Source organism: Stenella coeruleoalba (genome assembly GCF_951394435.1).
Source record: "Stenella coeruleoalba genome assembly, chromosome: 17".
NCBI lineage: Eukaryota > Metazoa > Chordata > Mammalia > Artiodactyla > Delphinidae > Stenella > Stenella coeruleoalba.
In genome coordinates, this window is record NC_137163.1 from 66,130,313 (window position 1) to 66,147,656 (window position 17,344).

The following is a 17,344-nucleotide window of genomic DNA, read 5'->3' on the forward strand; positions in this document are numbered from 1 at the left end:
CAGTGAAAGGGCAGTGAAAGTGATACTCAATGAAGAGGGCTATGCGTTTTGCTCAGTATGCTGTCCCCAGAATCGGTTACAGAGGGTGTCTGAGCCATTTATAGTCCCCAGTAACTGGCCCAAATGCATCAGGACAAGAGTTTTATAATTTGTTTTTATTATTAAATGTAAGAGAAAGAAATTTCTATTCAGGCAGAGAGGAATAGCTTGCTTGTTACTTTGCCTCCATGTTTTCTAACATTTGTTGTGACAAATTTTCAAACATCCAGGAAAGTTGAAACAACAGTTCAATGAACGTCAGTGTATCCACCACCTAGACTCAATAATTGTTCACTTTATCATATTTACTTTATCAGTTTGTGTGTGTGTATAGAAATATATATATTTTTGGATGGGAGGTTAAGCCCTTTGAAAGTAATTATAGACACCTTTAGGCTTCAGCACATATCTTCTGAAAATAAGGACATTCTTTTACATAACTCAGGAGCTTAAACTTCCTAAGAAAGCTAATAACCATTCCATATGGTCATCAAATTCCAGTCCATATTCAAATTTCCTTAATTGCCCACTCAGTCTTTTTTAGCTATATACATTTTCTTTTTTAAAAAAATTTATTACTGATATTTATTTTTTTTAAGTAATTTTAATTAATTAATTAATTTATTTATTGGCTGCGTTGGGTCTTCGTTGCGGGCTTTCTCTAGTTGCGGTAAGCAGGGGCTACTCTTCGTTGTGGTGCACGGGCTTCTCACTGCGGTGACTTCTCTAGTTGCTGAGCATGGGCTCTAGGTGCGTGGGCTTCAGTAGTTGTGGCACATGGGCTCAGTAGTTGTGGCTCGCGGGCTCTAGAGCACAGGCTCTGTAGTTGTGGCGCACGGGCTTAGTTGCTCCGCTGCATGTGGGATCTTCCCGGACCAGGGATCTACCCTGTGTCCCCTGCATTGGCAGGCGGATTCTTAACCACTGTGCCACCAGGGAAGTCTGCTACATACATTTTCAAACCAGGAGCCAGTTGAGATTCATTTATACATTGCATTTGGCTGTTTGCCTTCTTAGCATTTGCTAAACTAGAACAGTGCCTCAACTTTTTTCTTTCTCTACCACATAGACTTTTTGAAGTGACAAGGCTAGTTGATTTGTGGAATGTTCCACATTCTAGATTAATCTGATTATTTCCTCGTGGTGTCACTTACCTTGTTCCTCCATTCCCTATATTTCTTGTAAACCGGGAGTTCAAAGGTGTAATTCGATTCAGGTGAAGCGTTTTCGGCCAGACTACTTCACAGGTGACACTCCGTGTTTTCGATTAGATCCATCTGGCCATTCATTAGTGTTGATGAGTTTAATCACTTAGTTGCGTGGGTGATTGCCAGGTCTTTCCATTGCAAACACACGTTTCTCTCTTTGAAAATAATCAGCAATCTTTAGAGTGACACCTTGACCCTGTAAATATCCCAATTGTTTTCTTTATTCTTACTGATCTTTTCCTCCATTTACTTTGAAAACTCCGGTCTCCCTTCCATCCCGCTTCTAGGTACCACTGACACAAATCTGCTTCATGAAAAACACGGGCAGAGCCCCACGCAAAGAGAGAACATCCACTAGTAAGAGCCCTGAGATTTAACTTTTCTGGTAGTGGTTGCCCATCAAGAATGAAAAGAGCAAGTACGTATTCTGTGCTGAGCACTGTACTCCTTATGGGAAGACCGAAAATGAGACACAATCCCAGCAACTGAGGTGCTTTCAATGTAATGAAGAAATATTTCCAGTTTAAGGTAACAAGCGAAGTGACATGTGAAAGGGGAAGAAAGTTCTACAGATGGGATTTGCTCCCGCCCCCCTCCTCCACCTACCACCTCCTCCTCTCCTTTAGATATTGACTAATAATTGGCTCTTCTGGAAAACATTTTGATGAATGCCTTAGGACACATTCTTTGGGAAACTCATGAGAATTCTGCTTGTTACATGGCTCTGTTTATTACATGGCTCTCAGTAAAAGCTCCAGTGGTTTGAGTACCAGGAATCTTACCTGTATTCTTTGATTTAATGTTCTTAATGGCCTTATGAGATGGGAATTGTTTTCCCTGTTTTATGAATGAGGAAACAAAGGCTCAGAGAATTTAAGTGGCTTGCTGATGGGCGTCAAACCCACGCCTGTCTGACCCCAGAGACCTTGAACTTCCCTCCACGCCGCATGCTTTTTGGCAAGAGGATCTGAAAGTCAACTGAAACCAAAAGATGGGCCACGTTCAGTAGAGTTCTGAATATGGTGCAGAAGGATGCAGAACTGGCCTAAAGGCATCAAAACATGATCAAAACGAGACCATTCTTTAGACCTTTTAAAGCAGCTTTTACAGGTTACCTCCATACAAATTCAAATCAGGGAGACTACTATATTCTTAGAACATGAGCAGTGTTAACCCATTACCACATGGAATTTTTCCTAATAAATAACTGTTATATATCTTTGTTATTTTCTGCAAAACTGTTCTTCTATATTACCTTGTCCACTCCCCACCCTTTTCTTAAGTTTTTGGTCAGTCTTTCTAACTGATGACAACCACAGAAGAAGAAGGGGGAAAAAAAGCAGGTAGCAGATTAATAATTGCAGGCAGGAACAAATATCTGAATTAAAGTAGAAACCATTGAAGTGGAATGTAAATGTATAACTTAATCTTTTGAAAGTTCCGGTGTTAACATTCTGGCAGCTTTCAGCGTAGAAGAGATGTGGTCGTAGATGAGATCCAGCGGTCTTTGCACCCATTCAATGCCCTAACTCCTTCTGCAAGGAGAGAGGCTCAGCGTTGACCCGGAGCATAGAGAAAGCTTTGTAGTTATGAAGAAGTAAGGTTAGCAAGTGCACCATGGTTTGTAATTGTATCTCAAGGAGAGAGAGAGAAAGTGTGACCTTTTGCAGGGCAAGAAATTCATGAACCAAACAGGGAAGCAAGAGAGAATGGCTAACCAGGTGGGAAAAGGAAGAAAAAGGATGCTTTTCTAGAATAGAAAGCCACAACTCCGATGGGGTGATTTTCAGGATAGGTGAGGATTGGCAATGGGCCAGCCGTTGGCCAAGTGTGGGGACAGCCACCCCACCTCCCTGGTGTGTCCCCTGTCGGAGTCGGGACAGTGCCTTAGAAAGAGCACGGACGAGGCCGATCTGTATTTTCGTCTGGCTCTACCAGTGACTGGTCAGGAGACAGATCTGATCGTAGACAAATCCCTTAACTTCTTCCAGCCTCCGTCTCCACCTGGGGATTGTTACATTTGTTTCCCGCACGGTAATATTTTGAGGAGCAAATGGGATTACATGTGGGTAAGCAAATGGGATTACATGTGGGTAAGATATTCTACTCCATCTGAGCACCAAAACCTTTAAACATATCTCTTTACAACTGGGAAAAAGGAAAGAAGCATTATGTAGGAAATTAAAACTTTGTATGGGAAATCACTCCTTAGACATTGTACAGGACAATGTTTTTTTTTTTTTAGAAGATGTTGGGGGTAGGAGTTTATTAATTAATTAATTTGTTTTTGCTGTGCTGGGTCTTCGTTTCTGTGCGAGGGCTTTCTCTAGTTGTGGCAAGCGGGGGCCGCTCTTCATCGCGGTGCGCGGGCCTCTCACTATCGCGGCCTCTCTTGTTGCGGAGCATGGGCTCCAGACGCGCAGGCTCAGTAGTTGTGGCGCACGGGCCCAGTTGCTCCGTGGCATGTGGGATCCTCCCAGACCTGGTCTTGAACCTGTGTCCCCTGCATTGGCAGGCGGAGTTTTAACCACTGTGCCATCAGGGAAGCCCCATAATCGCACTATTAAATAGACTTACCCATCCAGCCGCCGGCAATGCTGGACCTCAACAGGGTGGCAGCCCTGGGTCTCCCCACGTGACCTGTGGTCGAGGGGTGTGTGTGCAAGACTTGTGCTGAAAAGAAGCAGGGGAGAATTTTTACGCCCCGTGTGCACACTCACCTCCCAGAGGCAAAGAGGAGGAAATGAGCTGAGCATCCCAGTTTATTTTCAGATTCATCTGTCACGTTAACCCCCTTCTGCTTTCCCGGGGAGGAGCAGTGATGGGGGCGTGAGGTGGGCCAAGAGAGGAAAGAGCATGTGAATATACTCTCTCTTCTGAGACTGCTAACTGGGTATTTATTCTGCTTTAATTTTGCTCATCTTGTTTACAAGGTATTCATCTTTGTAAGCCACATACAGTCCCTTTTGAGAAGTAGGTTCTGTACAAATCATGAATAAATAAAAAAAAAATCTCCGCTGGAAACTGATACCAGGGAGAGTGACTGTTAAGGGATTTGAGGCAATGATCCAGGGCGTGTGGAGGAATTATTGGGATGGATGCAGTGCAGGGTGAGGAGGGCTGGGTGTTGGTGGCTCGGCTGCTCCTTGCTAGGATGTTGGTGAGTTTCACATATACCTGGGACAGTTCATCTGTGTCCCAATGAGTACATCTTCTGTACCCTTGACAAGTCCTGAATTTATATCAGCTCCCTGGTTGGTCACCTTTGGCCTCTAAGACAAACTAGTCAGTCTAAGATGCTGACAGATAAACCAACTTCAGATTCTAGCTGAAAAGCAGAAGGGCTTCCTGCATCACTGAGGAAAAGGCAGTGGACGGACAGTGATGTATTCAGCTCACCTGCAAATAACAGGTGAGCTGTTATGTTATGATACATCTTTAACATTGCTATGGATTCTGTTATCTATGTGGTTCGGTCCTTCTGAAGCTTTAAGGTGTGTGTGTGAATCACCAGGGTGTCTTTTCAAAATGCCAATTCTGCTTCTGGAAGTCTGGGGCGGGGCCTGGGATCCTGCATTTCTAATGTGCTCCCAGGTGAGGCCAGAGCTGCTGGTCAAAGGGTCATGTTTTGAGCAACAAGGGTCTAAAGACCATAGACCTTTGACTTTTCTGATCGGTGGAGAGTTTCCCTCTGGGCTTGGGGTTGGATCCACTGTTGGCAAACCAGCTGCTGATTGAGCTTCTATCTCATCAGGAAGAACCCTTCCGTCACTTACTGCATTTGCAAAAGCAAGATGTCAGTTTTGGGTGTATCATAAGCTGTGGCAACTTTTCTGAATTCCATCGTGATCGCTGTTGAGTCCACCGAGAGAGTGGCTTGGGACAAAAGATGTTCATTTTGCTATTAACCAAAGGAAGCACCACTTTCTTTTTGCTCTCACCACCCTGGAGGCTCTGGGCTGATGGGTTTCTCTCTGTTGGTGGAACTCTACACGTTAGAGGTAAATCTGTGACCTCTGCAAACCCAGGTGAGCTCTGAGCTCACCTTATAAGGCCCTTTGGTGGGGGAAAGCAAACAAACCCACACACTTGGCTCTGCTTTTTTTTTTAAAATAAATTTATTTATTTATTTTCGGTTGCATTGGGTCTGTTGCTGCGCGTAGGCTTTCTCTAGTTGTGGTGAGCGTGGGCTACTCTTCATTGTGGTGCGCGGGCGTCTCATTGCGGTGGCTTCTCTTGTTGCGGAGCACAGGCTCTAGGCACACGGGCTTCAGTAATTGTGGCACGTGGGCTCAGTAGTTGTGGCTCGTGGGCTCTAGAGCACAGGCTCAGTAGTTGTGGCGCACGGTCTTAGCTGCTCCACGGCATGTGGGATCTTCTCGGACCAGGGCTCGAACCGGTGTCCCCTGCATTGGCAGGTGGATTCTTAACCACTGCACCACTAGGGAAGCCCTTGGGCATCATTTTAAAAAGAAGGAATAGAGATTTTGGAAAAGAAAAATGGAGGCAAAATGGATGTTAGAGTAGGCATTCTAGGAATGAAGGCTTCAGAGAGAAGTGAAGGTGAAGAAACATACCTGGGTGTTTGGATGGTTCTCTTGTGTCTTTTGGGGGAAATATTCGGAAATAGAGACCGTGTGTCCGTGCCAATGTGTTCTGCTGTGTTGGGTACTTCTGCCGGAGCTGGTGCTCTCACCCTGTGTTTTCCGTCTCCCTGATCTAGAGAAAAGAGACAGGGATTCCACTCTATCTCCTGGGTGGTCCTCCTCGTCCAAGACCATTCTCAGTATCCAGGCTCTGTATGTTCTGAACCTCAGCTCCCAGTGGTAAACAGCATAGGTTACGGGTCATTCTAAAATGGTGGTTTTCAACTAGAGGTAATTCCCTCCACTCGCAGTGGACACACTTGTTAATGCCTGGAGTCAACTTTGATTGTCAAAATTCGAAGGGGACCTCGTGGCATTTAGTGATATCTTGGCCTATGTTTCTGCTAAACATCGTACATTGCACAGGACAGATCCCACAACAAGGAATTACCCTACAAAAAACTGTCACTAGTGATGCTTTCAACTTTTTTCATCTTAAGCATTCAAGTTACTATGTTATTTTGTGTTTCTTTTTTTGGCAGTGCCCTGCGGCATGCATGATCTTAGTTCCCAGACCAGGGATCGAACCTGTGCCCCCTGTAGTGGAAGCGCGGAGCCCTAACCACTGGACCACCAGGGAATGCCCTATTTTGTGTTTCTTATATCTTGGGACTGGAAGTAGAAATCTCTAGGTCACAGAATTAGAAAGCATTGAACACTTGGATGGAGAAGACCCAGGAAGAACCTGTCTTTGTAAATAGGAAAGCCTTCTAGCAAACGAGAGATAGGAAATAGAGATAAACAGTTCATTACTCATTGCTACATATTACCCAGTAGACAGCATAGTATCTATACGATATTATTTTCTTAGTAGATGATGGGAGATACTGTAGTGTGCCATGGTAGATTATTTTTAGTGGGTGTAAAGATATGAAGGGTTTCATGGTTTTTACTGTGACTTCACTTCCCATCAGCTTAAAAGTCTTTTTTTTTTTGGCTACACCACGCGGCTTGTGGGATCTTAGTTCCCCAGACAGAGATGGAACCCAGGCTCTTGGCAGTGAAAGCGTGGAGTTGTAACCACTGGACCGCCAGGGAATTCCCTAAAACTTTTTAACCATAGAGATTTTCTAGACATATTTTTGGAGTTGAGACTATTGTAACCCTTGAAGAGGAATGATGTGTGTATGTGTGCGTGACATGTATGTACTAAGGGGAGTGGTATGTCATTTCCCCCTTTATCTGAGCTCTGTTTCAGCGGCGATGGTAAAAGAAAACATCAAGATGAGGAATTCTGGCAAACTATAAAGCAATTAATCAGCATTTTAAAGCAGAGCTCACCAGCTAAATAGTTGGACCTCAAGAGGAGACGTAGGGTAGATTTAATAAGGCATTTAAGACCTAGAATTTCTCTTAAAAATAAATGAGAGCTTAATTAAATCAAAAGAAAAAGCCTTTGGTATGGTTTCATACATGGGGTCTAACAAGGGCTATTTTTTTTTTTTTTTTTTTTTTTGCGGTACGCGGGCCTCTCACTGTTGTGGCCTCTCCCGTTGCGGAGCACAGGCTCCGGACGCGCAGGGTCAGTGGTCATGGCTCAGGGTCCCAGCCGCTCTGCGGCATGTGGGATCTTCCCGGACCGGGGCACGAACCCGTGTCCCCTGCATCGGCAGGCGGACTCTCAACCACTGCACCACCAGGCAAGCCCAACAAGGGCTATTTTTAACAGCAAATATTTTTGAATGTTTAATGTATGGCAGGCATTGTGCTGAATGCTTTATCATCTTATTTTATCCTCAGAACAACTCTTATGTGACAGGTACATTTTTTCCCCCTTTTTTTATTGTGGTAAAAAACACATAACATTAAAATTACTCTCAACCATTTTAACTGTACAGTTTAGTAGTGTTCAGTGTATTCCCACTGTTGTGCACTAGATCTCTAATTTGTTTTTCATCTTACAGCACTGACACTTTATACCCACTAAACACTAATTTCCCCTCTCCTCAGCCCTTGGCAACCACCTTTCTACTTTCTGTTTCTGTGGTTTTGACTACTTTAGATACTTACATGAGTGGAATTACACAGTATTTGTCCCTTTGTGACTGGCTTAGTTCACTCAGCATAATGTCCTTGAGGTTCATCTGTGTTGAAGCATGTGACAGAGTTCCTGCATAATATTACACAGTATGTTTATACCATATTTTAAAATCCATTCATCTGTGGATGGACACTTGGGCTGCTTCCACTTCTTGGCTATTGTGAATAATGCTGCTATGAACGTGGGTGTGCAGATATCTCGCTGAGATCCTGATTTAAATACTTCTGGATATATACCCAGAAATAGGATTGCTGGATCATCTGGTGGCTCTATTTTTCATTTCTTGAGGCACATCCCTACTGTTTTCCATAGTGGCTACACCATTTTACATTCCCACCAATAGTGTATAAGGGTTTGAACTTCTCTGCATCCTCACCAACACTTGTTATTTTCTGTTCTTTTGATAGTGGCCATCCTGATGGGTGTGAGTTGATACCTCATTGTAGTCTTGATCTGCATTTCCCTAATGATTAGTGATGTTGAACATCTTTGCATGTGCTTTTTGGCCGTTTGTATATCTTTGGAGAAATGTCTATTTAAGTCCAGTGCCATTTTTTTTTTTTTTTTTAGTGGTACGTGGGCCTCTCACTGTTGTGGCCTCTCCCGTTGCAGAGCACAGGCTCCGGACGCGCAGGCTCAGCGGCCATGGCTCACGGGCCCAGCCGCTCCGCAGCATGTGGGATCTTCCCGGACCGGGGCACGAACCCATGTCCCCTGCATCGGTAGGCGGACTCTCAACCACTGTGCCACCAGGGAAGCCCCAGTGCCATTTTTTAATCAGATTACTTTTTGTTATTGTTGGCCTGTAGAAAGTCTTCATTTATTCTGGATATCAGACTCATCAGATATATGATTTGCAATTATTTTTCTCCCATTCTGTAGACTGCCTTCTCACTCTGTTGATTGTTTCTTTTAACGTGCAGAAGTTTTTAAGTTTGGTGTAGTCTCATTTGTCTATTTTTTATTTTGTTGTCTGCTTTCGGTGTCATATCCAAGAAATCATTGCCGAATCCAGTGTCTTGAAGTTTTTCCCCTATGTTTTCATCTCGGTAGTTTTAGGCCTGACGTTTAGGTCTTTGATGCAATTTGGGTTAATTTTTGTGTACCGTGTAAGGTAAGGGTCCAACTTCACTCTTCTGCATGTGGATATCCAGTTTCCCAAATCATTTGCTGAAGAGGCTATCCTTTTCCCATTGTGTAGTCTTGGCTTCCTGGTTGAAAATCAGCAGCTACTTTCATTTTTCACATTTTATAGATGAGAAAATCAAGGTTAAGTAATGTGCTCAAGTTCATCTGAAAGGTGGCAAAACCAGCACTCAAGGTCAGTGTTCAAGGCCTGAGCTCTGTTGACATTAGGGGGAGGGGAGGGGAGGGGGGGAGGGGGAGGGGAGGGGGAGGGGAGGGGGAGGGGAGGGGAGGGGAGGGGAGGGGGAGGGGGAGGGGAGGGGGAGGGGAGGGGGAGGGGAGGGGAGGGGAGGGGGGGGAGGAAAACGTTTATAAATTTCTGTTGTGACTCTGGCTCAGTTTCTTAATTTTGTTACGTGTGAAGGAGAGGAGGCGGCAAGGTTAGCGGTTTCTTAGATTCCTGTCATCCCTTCAGTTCTTCAGTTCTGTGCCTTGTTCATCCTGGCTGGATATGATCTTGTTCTGGAACTTGGGACTCAGGTCTGGAGAGGAGTCGTAGCCTGTTCTGTTCTCCTTGAGCCATCGGAAGTGAGTCTCTTGGCACTTCCTCCACACCCTGGTGGCTTGAGTGATGTCGCCATGTGACAGTTGTCCCCAGGGAGTCAGACATTCCTTTTACTCCTTTTCCAGGCAGCTGTGTATTACCTGACGGTAAATTCAGACTCTTCTTCCCGTCCTGGGAGTTATGATGGCTTTTGAAACTGTCACCCTGCAAAAATGCTAACCCCTGTTACCTAATATAACCTAGAAAGGCAGGTGCAGGTTACTCTTGCTTAAAAGTAAAAACCATAGTCATGTAATTAATATTTTCAGAAGGATGAAATTACATAATTTGCAAGTGTCTGAAACTGAGTTGTGCAGTTCCTGAGTTTCTAGCATCTGAGAGTTCTTAGCTATAATACTTCAATAATAATAATAATGATGATGATGATAGGTTTTGGTCTTATTAGGTGTTTTCCTAAGTTTTTGGCCTTGAGTTCTTATGAAGGACATAGAAGTTTTAAGAGGCTTTTTTTAAAAAGAATGTCTATGTGTGTATAACTGAGTCACTGCTGTACAGCAGAGATTGGTACAACATTGTAAATCAACTATATTTCAGTAAAAAAAAAAAGATGCTTTTTTTTTTTTAGTGAGAAGAGGGGAGAAATTTAAGTGAACAAGATTGTGTAGTGAATTCTAGGCCTAGCATTCTGGTTGTAAATCAGCTTCTGATCAATGTATAAAGATGGACCAACAATCCTGGTTTGCAAAGTGTCTTTATATTATTGGGTGAAATATATTTGCTGGTATTTTGTCTAGAAATATGCTTATGTCCCTGGTGTTTAATTTCAGCTGGAAGGTAAACCTTTCCTGATTTGAACTGCATTTTCATGGCTTTCCTTCAGGTGGAGGGCAGCAGCAACCTTTAACAAGATGCAAAAATCTTCCTGAGATAAATCTCAAAAGTTTCCTACAAGACTTGACTAAAAAATATATCTCGGAATAATAATTCTGAAATTTAGTTTTGCTGGTATTTAAGATGTCTCTAGTTATTTCATCCTTGTGAAACTTACAAAAGAAATTAGTTTTCATTTCTTTAATTAGGACTGATGGAAGGCAGTGATAGCTAAATGCAAGAACGGAAGAGAGATGGATGTGCTGCCTTCCAGTTGCTGGATTCAGTTTCTTGGGTGTGCAGTGTTCTCCTTTATACATTCTTTCTTTCATTTTAGGTCCTAGAGCCATTGTTGTTAGGGAGAGGCCGGGGGACCCTCACATGGGTTCTTACTGGACACTTATTTATTCACTTATATGACATCTCATACCACTTTGGGAATGACTAATTTAGGACTTAAACCTTCCAGGTCATCCAGTCTTGTAGAAATGGTAAACCACATATAGGGACCAATTTGTAATTTGACACAAATTCATCTGTAATTACTGATATAATTTTGACTAAGTTACATAACCTTTCAGGACCTCAGTTTCTTTTTCTGCAAAATAATCCAGTTTGACCACACCAGAAGACTTCTAATCTAATCTATGATGACTTTTTAAAATTTTTTTAAAAGCTTAATTGGGGGGCTTCCCTGGTGGCGCAGTGGTTGAGAGTCCGCCTGCCAATGCAGGGGACACGGGTTCGTGCCCTGGTCTGGGAAGATCCCACATGCCGCGGAGCGGCTAGGACTGTGAGCCATGGCCGCTGAGCCTGCGCGTCCAGAGCCTGTGCTCTGCAGCGGGAGAGGCCACAACAGTGAGAGGCCCGCGTACCGCTAACAAAACAAAACAAAACAAAACAAAAAAGCTTAATTGGGGATTGGAACACTGGAAGAGGAGAGTCACTATCTACTGTATTTCTAAAAATAACCCTAAAAAGGGACTCGTGGGCCTCAAGGAACTTACAGTCTAGTTTGACTATTTGTTTAGCACCATCTGTTCTGGACGATTGAAGATGATCTGTGAGCTGTGTGACCTCTAGTAAGTCACTTGACACCTCTGGGTTTCAGTTTTCGAATTTGGATGGAATTGAATTAGAGCATCTCGAAGGGTCTTCCTGGACTCTACTTTCTGATTTCTTCTGGGCCTACTGTGGCGTAGATCCGGAAGTTAGCATATTCAAGGCAGTTCAGTCTTGTGGTTAAGAGTGTGGCCGCTGGCGCCAGGCTGCCTGGATTCGAATCCCAGCTCTGCCAGGGTGTAACCTGGGGCAGGTTCTGTGGCCTCTCTCTGCTCGATCCCACCTCTCTTAACACTCGGATCATTGTGAGCTAGTTGTGAGTTAATGCGTGTGATGCAGTTAAAACAGGACCTGGCCTGGCACATGGTTAAACACTCCAAGTGGGCTGTCATTATTAAAAACAAATTTCATCCTGTTTGGGAAGAGAGTGGTGTTCGTTTTCATCGTCACTGGCAGGGCACAGCTTCTCTTGTGGCTTTTCTGAACCGGTTGCCTGCACTCACTGCTCCTGCTCAGGTCACCGTGTGTTAGGCTGGCCCTGAGCTGGTGGGAAGAGGTATGTAGTTCCGTGACATCAGGGTTGTTCTTGGCTAGGCGGCGCCTCTCCTGGGGGCGTGCATCTCCTCTCCCAAGCCCCATAGTGATGCCTGGACTCTGTGCTTCACTGGGTCTGGAGGGTCATCTCCCCTACGATGTAAAGAGTGACCACAGGGAGAAAGAAGACAAAGCTTTCAGGTTATTAATAGCTTCCAGACGAGATGCTCTTGCTATGGGCTTCAGATAATTATGATGTGAGCTGTTGGCTATAATCAAGTGTAATTGCTAAGGAGCACAGGGAGGGAGCCCGAAACACACATGCTCATGGGCTGTCTTTGTGCTTTTTTCTGTCCTATTCTAGACTTTAAAATCTCTGATCAGGTCTCCAGCCAGCAAGTTCTGGTAACTCCAGAGCCTTTTGTGGTTCCTGGAGTGGGCCTACTGCCACTACCCAGTGACCCTCCTGGGTCTTGGCTTCCTCAGGACCCTTCCTCATGTCTCGGCTCACGTGGTTTATTATAGACGGGAAGGTGGGATGGATTGTGTAAAAGTGCAGAGAGATGATGCCTGGGAAGTACAGAAATGGGCCTGTTTGCTCACCTCCTCTCATGGAGGGCAATCTATGGGCACGTGAAAGTGTGTGTGTGTGTGTGTGTGTGTGTGTGTGTGTGTGTGTGTGTATTAGACTTGGAGGTGTAGAAGAAAAAACACAGGAGTTGCTTTATACTGTCTCCCAGAAATATGACCTTACCTTGCTGTTGCTAGAGTAGGAATGTTTGCATTTCTTCTACTCTGTCTTTTTTCATGATCAAACGATAGTTTATAGATTATTATCAAAACCTCTTCCTTCTCTCTCGCCCTAGTGAGTTCATTGCCTGGGGCGCCACATTCAGAGTTTGCTTGCACAAAGAAAGGAAGCAAAGGCCTAATGAATTGATTTTTCTGTATTTAATTACACTTACAAAAGATTTTACCTAAAAAGTTGGAAAGGGGTGATGTCCGGAGTAAAGTTTGGATTCACATCAACGAGCCATGTGACTCACGCAGATAACGGTCGCGTTATCAGTATTTGTTATTATTTGGGTTTCTTCTGTCTTTAGGAACTGGCATCAGTTCCTTCTCTATCCACTCTGAAGGCTTTTGGCTACAATAACACCTGGCAAGTGTCTCAGAAAATCTCTGCAGGCTCCACTTCCTACCCTGAATTGTCAACCAGCCCGCTTTGCCCGGGTGCCTCCATCTATGCCCATTGCCTGGCCCCTTGTTTCTTTCACTCTGCTTGGCCCCTGTGGATTCCAGTGGACCATTTCCTTGGATCTTCATCATGACTCCACCAGGATGCTGAGCTTTCGCTCTCTTGGCTGTCTACTGCGGCTTGGCCCGTTCCACTGTGTACAGAGTGCCTACTCCGGCTCTCAAAACCTCCACTGGGGTCTGGGGCACTGAACTCCCTTATCCTGGTGTGGAATTCCGCCATTTAAGCCACAAGCGGGTGTTCCACTGTACAAGGCTATAACCCTTGGGAAGGGTTATCTCATGTCTGTAGGTGCTGAACTCACTGGGTAGGCATAGACCAATGTTAACGAGGTTTGTGAATATAAGTTACGGTGTGAGTCAGATACCATTACTGTGTTCCATAATGCACTGTTCTCTTTCTAAAAGGGCCAGATATTTTATCGCTGATTTTATTACCTAATTTGCTATGATTTGCTCTCTCTTTGTATTCTTCTCTTATGAGAGATGTTTGCTGAAATACTTTGTGTAAATATAATTTGAAAAATTCACTTTTTTTTTTTTAAATTGCCATTGTGTTAACAGGCTCAGTAACTGATTTCCCTTATGACTCCATACAGTCTAAACCTGCTGTTGGGATTAAATGTCACTTCTCCAGGTATAGGACAAATAGGTCAAAGTCTGTGTTAACAAAGTATTACTAGTCCCAAATGGATGGGTTTCTAAATTCATTATTGTTCAAATCAGATTTTAAATGACCAGTTTAGTCATTTCGACATTATTATTGTATTTTTATCCATTTAATTTCCAGAATTTCTTCTTCCTAGATATTCCTTTTGGTTTCCTATAAATTATTTAGTTTAGAACTCATGATATTTTATTCATTAATCTCCCGTCCGTATTCAAGTTTCCATTAAATGTGCTTTTCTTTCTTTCCCGCAAAGGGTTCTTTTACTAACAGTTTTGTGAGGATTTTTTTTTTGGTAGCTAAATAATCTTCCTCTTATAACATGCATTTTTCTTTTTACGAGAGCTAGAATTTATCATGCCAGAGTTTTCGAGTGAACTTTCTTTTTCCCACCTTACATCATGTATATTGTTTCTCTGTTAAATGAATAGAGGGAGTTCAGGGTTTCTACATAAGTCCCCAGTGGCTTATGCTTCTGAGTTGCACAATTGCCTGTCATGCCAAGAAACATGAGACTTTGAGACCCAGGGGCCATCTCTTCGCAAGTTTGATATTAATAATTTGGAATCCAGTTGTAGTATTCACTGAGGGAGGCAGCGTGGGAGCGTGGAAAGGGAGTGAAAGTGGAACCTGAGTTTTTGTGCGAGACTTGGTCCTGCCACGTAACCACCATGTGATCTTGGGCCACCCAGCTGCTCTGGTCCATCCCATTGACTTGGGAATAAGAAAGTGATAATTCTCAACAGATCTAGAGATAATTCTTTTTTTTTTTTAAAAAAAATTCAAGTATAGTTGTTTTACAGTGTTTCAGGTGTTCAGCAAGGTGATTCAGTTTCATATATATATATCTGTAGGTATATATTGTTTTGCAGATTCTTTTCCACTATAGGTTATTACAAGATATTGAATATAGTTCCCTGCACTATACAGTAGGTCCTTGCTGTTTATCTGTTTTATATATGATAGTGTGTATCTGTTAATCCCAAATTCCAAATTTATCCCTCCCTGCCCTTTCCCCTTTGGTAACCATGTTTGTTTCCTATGTCTGTGAGTCTATTTCTGTTTTAGTAAGTAAGTTCATTTGTATCATTTTTTTAGATTCCACATGTAAGTTATATTGTACGATATTTGTCTTTGTCTGACTCACTTCACTTAGTATGATAATCTTTAGGTCCATCCACGTTGCTGCAGATGACATTATTTCATTCTTTTGTATGGCTGAGTAATATCCCATTATATATATATTACATAAGAATATTACATCTTCTTGATCCATTCATCTGCTGGTGGATATTTAGGTTGCTTCCATGTCTTGGCTATTACAAATAGTGCCGCTGTGAACACTGGGGTGCATGTACCTTTTCAACTTAGAGTTTTCATCTTTTCTGGATATATGCCCAGGAGTGGGATTGCTGGATCACATGGTAATTCTATTGATATTTTTAGTTTTTTAAGGAACACTCTCCGTAGTGGCTACATTCCCATGAACAGTGTAGGAGGGTTTCTAAAGAGATAACTCTACCCCATGGACATTACACATTGGGCAATAAGATGAAATGAAATAAGTGAATATCGTGTCCTTTCACTCAGCAAAGTTTTATAGTCGCCTACTTTGTGCTAGATGCTGGAACAGCACTGCTTTCACAGGGCTTAGTCTAGGGGAGAAGACAAACAATAAACAAGTAACCAAAAAGTAATTAAAAATCATGGTAAGTGCTAAAAATAGAGGAAACCACAGGGCATTGCATTTGCTGCGGAGGTAGTTAAATAGAAATCAAAATCCGTAAGAGGAAACTAAGGCTTAAAGGATATTTGAAAACTGACATGTAAAATGTGACATCAGTCCATCATTCTAGTATCAAAACCCCAGAATAGGATTCTTAAACATGTCTGAACATCGTTATTATCAGAGAAGCATCCTTAACAATGCAGATTCCTAGACCCATCTCTCAGGGTCTAATTTTTTTTTTTTACTCGCCACAAGGCTTGTGGGATCTTAGTTCCCTGACCAGGGATTGAACCTATGCCCCAGCAGTGAAAGCACCGAGTCCTAACCACTGGACCACCAGGGTATTCCCTCAGGGTCTGATTTAATAGAACTCTGGTCAGACCCTAGAATCTGTTCCTTTTAAAAATTTCCCAGATGATCCTGTTGGTCTGTCAGGGTTGGAAACTATTCTCCCGGAGAAACTCTAGACAGAACTGATTGTCTTTCAAAGGAATGACTGTGGCTTGGTCTTCTTGTATCTTGCTGGCCATCTGCCATATGTAGCTTCTTACCTCAATCTTCATTTCTGAAACTTCTGTGATATTGGGCCATGGACCTCCCCAACACTGTTTCGGAGCTGGTGCCCATTTGCCAGCACGTGTGTTATTTGGGGGGAACCTCTGAATGCTATTGGGGAGGGAGGTCTGCTTCTGTGCATGTATTGGAATTCTGATGCATAACGTAGTATGTTGAGTAGATTGTTGTGGGTTGTTTTGGAAATCTGAATGCTTTTTGTAACTTTATACCTATGGGAAACATACTGGGAATTCCATGAAAGTAAAGGTTGAGATTCCCTCCCAGCAAAATTCACTGTACTTTCCCCCTCTGCCTAGTTTTAAGATAACATATATAAATATATATATATATGTGTGTGTGTATAATTGAGTGGTTTTAAATATGGAACTAGTACTAGCTTTTATGCTGGGATCCTGAGGTCTAGCAAAGCTCAATTTGAGTCTTGGGGAAAAGGAACCAGGAGCTCCTTCCTCTTTTTTTCTGTCTCTGGGGATTTTCAGGAAAGCCAGTAGCAGTTTATTTGAGAACATAGAGCTGCCACTGGGATTTACCCATGAGAGGCTTTTTCAAAAATTTGTTTATTTCAGAAATCCCCCTGTGGTCCAAGCTATATTTTTAAAAGATTGGTTGCTTGCAGTCCAGGAGTTTAGGGGCTCATTTGGTGTGACAAATGACAAATAATCTTTTAGGACACAGCTTGTCCTGAGCAGCGATGCTTAGTAGTCTGGGAGTAGGAACTCAAGTCATCTTTTGTGCCCGGTGATTGCTGCCTTTAGGACCACCCAGCCTGAATAATGACGGTCATTCTTTGGTGAGGAGTTAACACATGGTCTCTAAGTGGATTTATCTTTATAAAGCCCTGTGTGACTGTCAGGGCTAACCCTCTCCTTTAATGAAGGAGAACTCACAAACTTCAAGGTTTCTCTGGTAGGAGGACCTTCAGGTGGGGTGAGTAACTTACCAGTAGGACTCTGACATGTCTGCTTACCTTCCCCCAGGGATGTCTCACTTTCGTTTCTGCATCATTTCCACACTCATCCCAAGGT

General features: G+C 43.2%; 1 protein-coding gene across 2 annotated transcripts in view; it reads left to right on the forward strand.

Annotated features, from left to right (window-relative positions):
• SLCO5A1 (solute carrier organic anion transporter family member 5A1) overlaps positions 1–17,344 on the forward strand; it is a 121,513-nt gene that overhangs the window by 1,927 nt on the left and 102,242 nt on the right. The gene's annotated exons all lie outside the window — the stretch shown is intronic.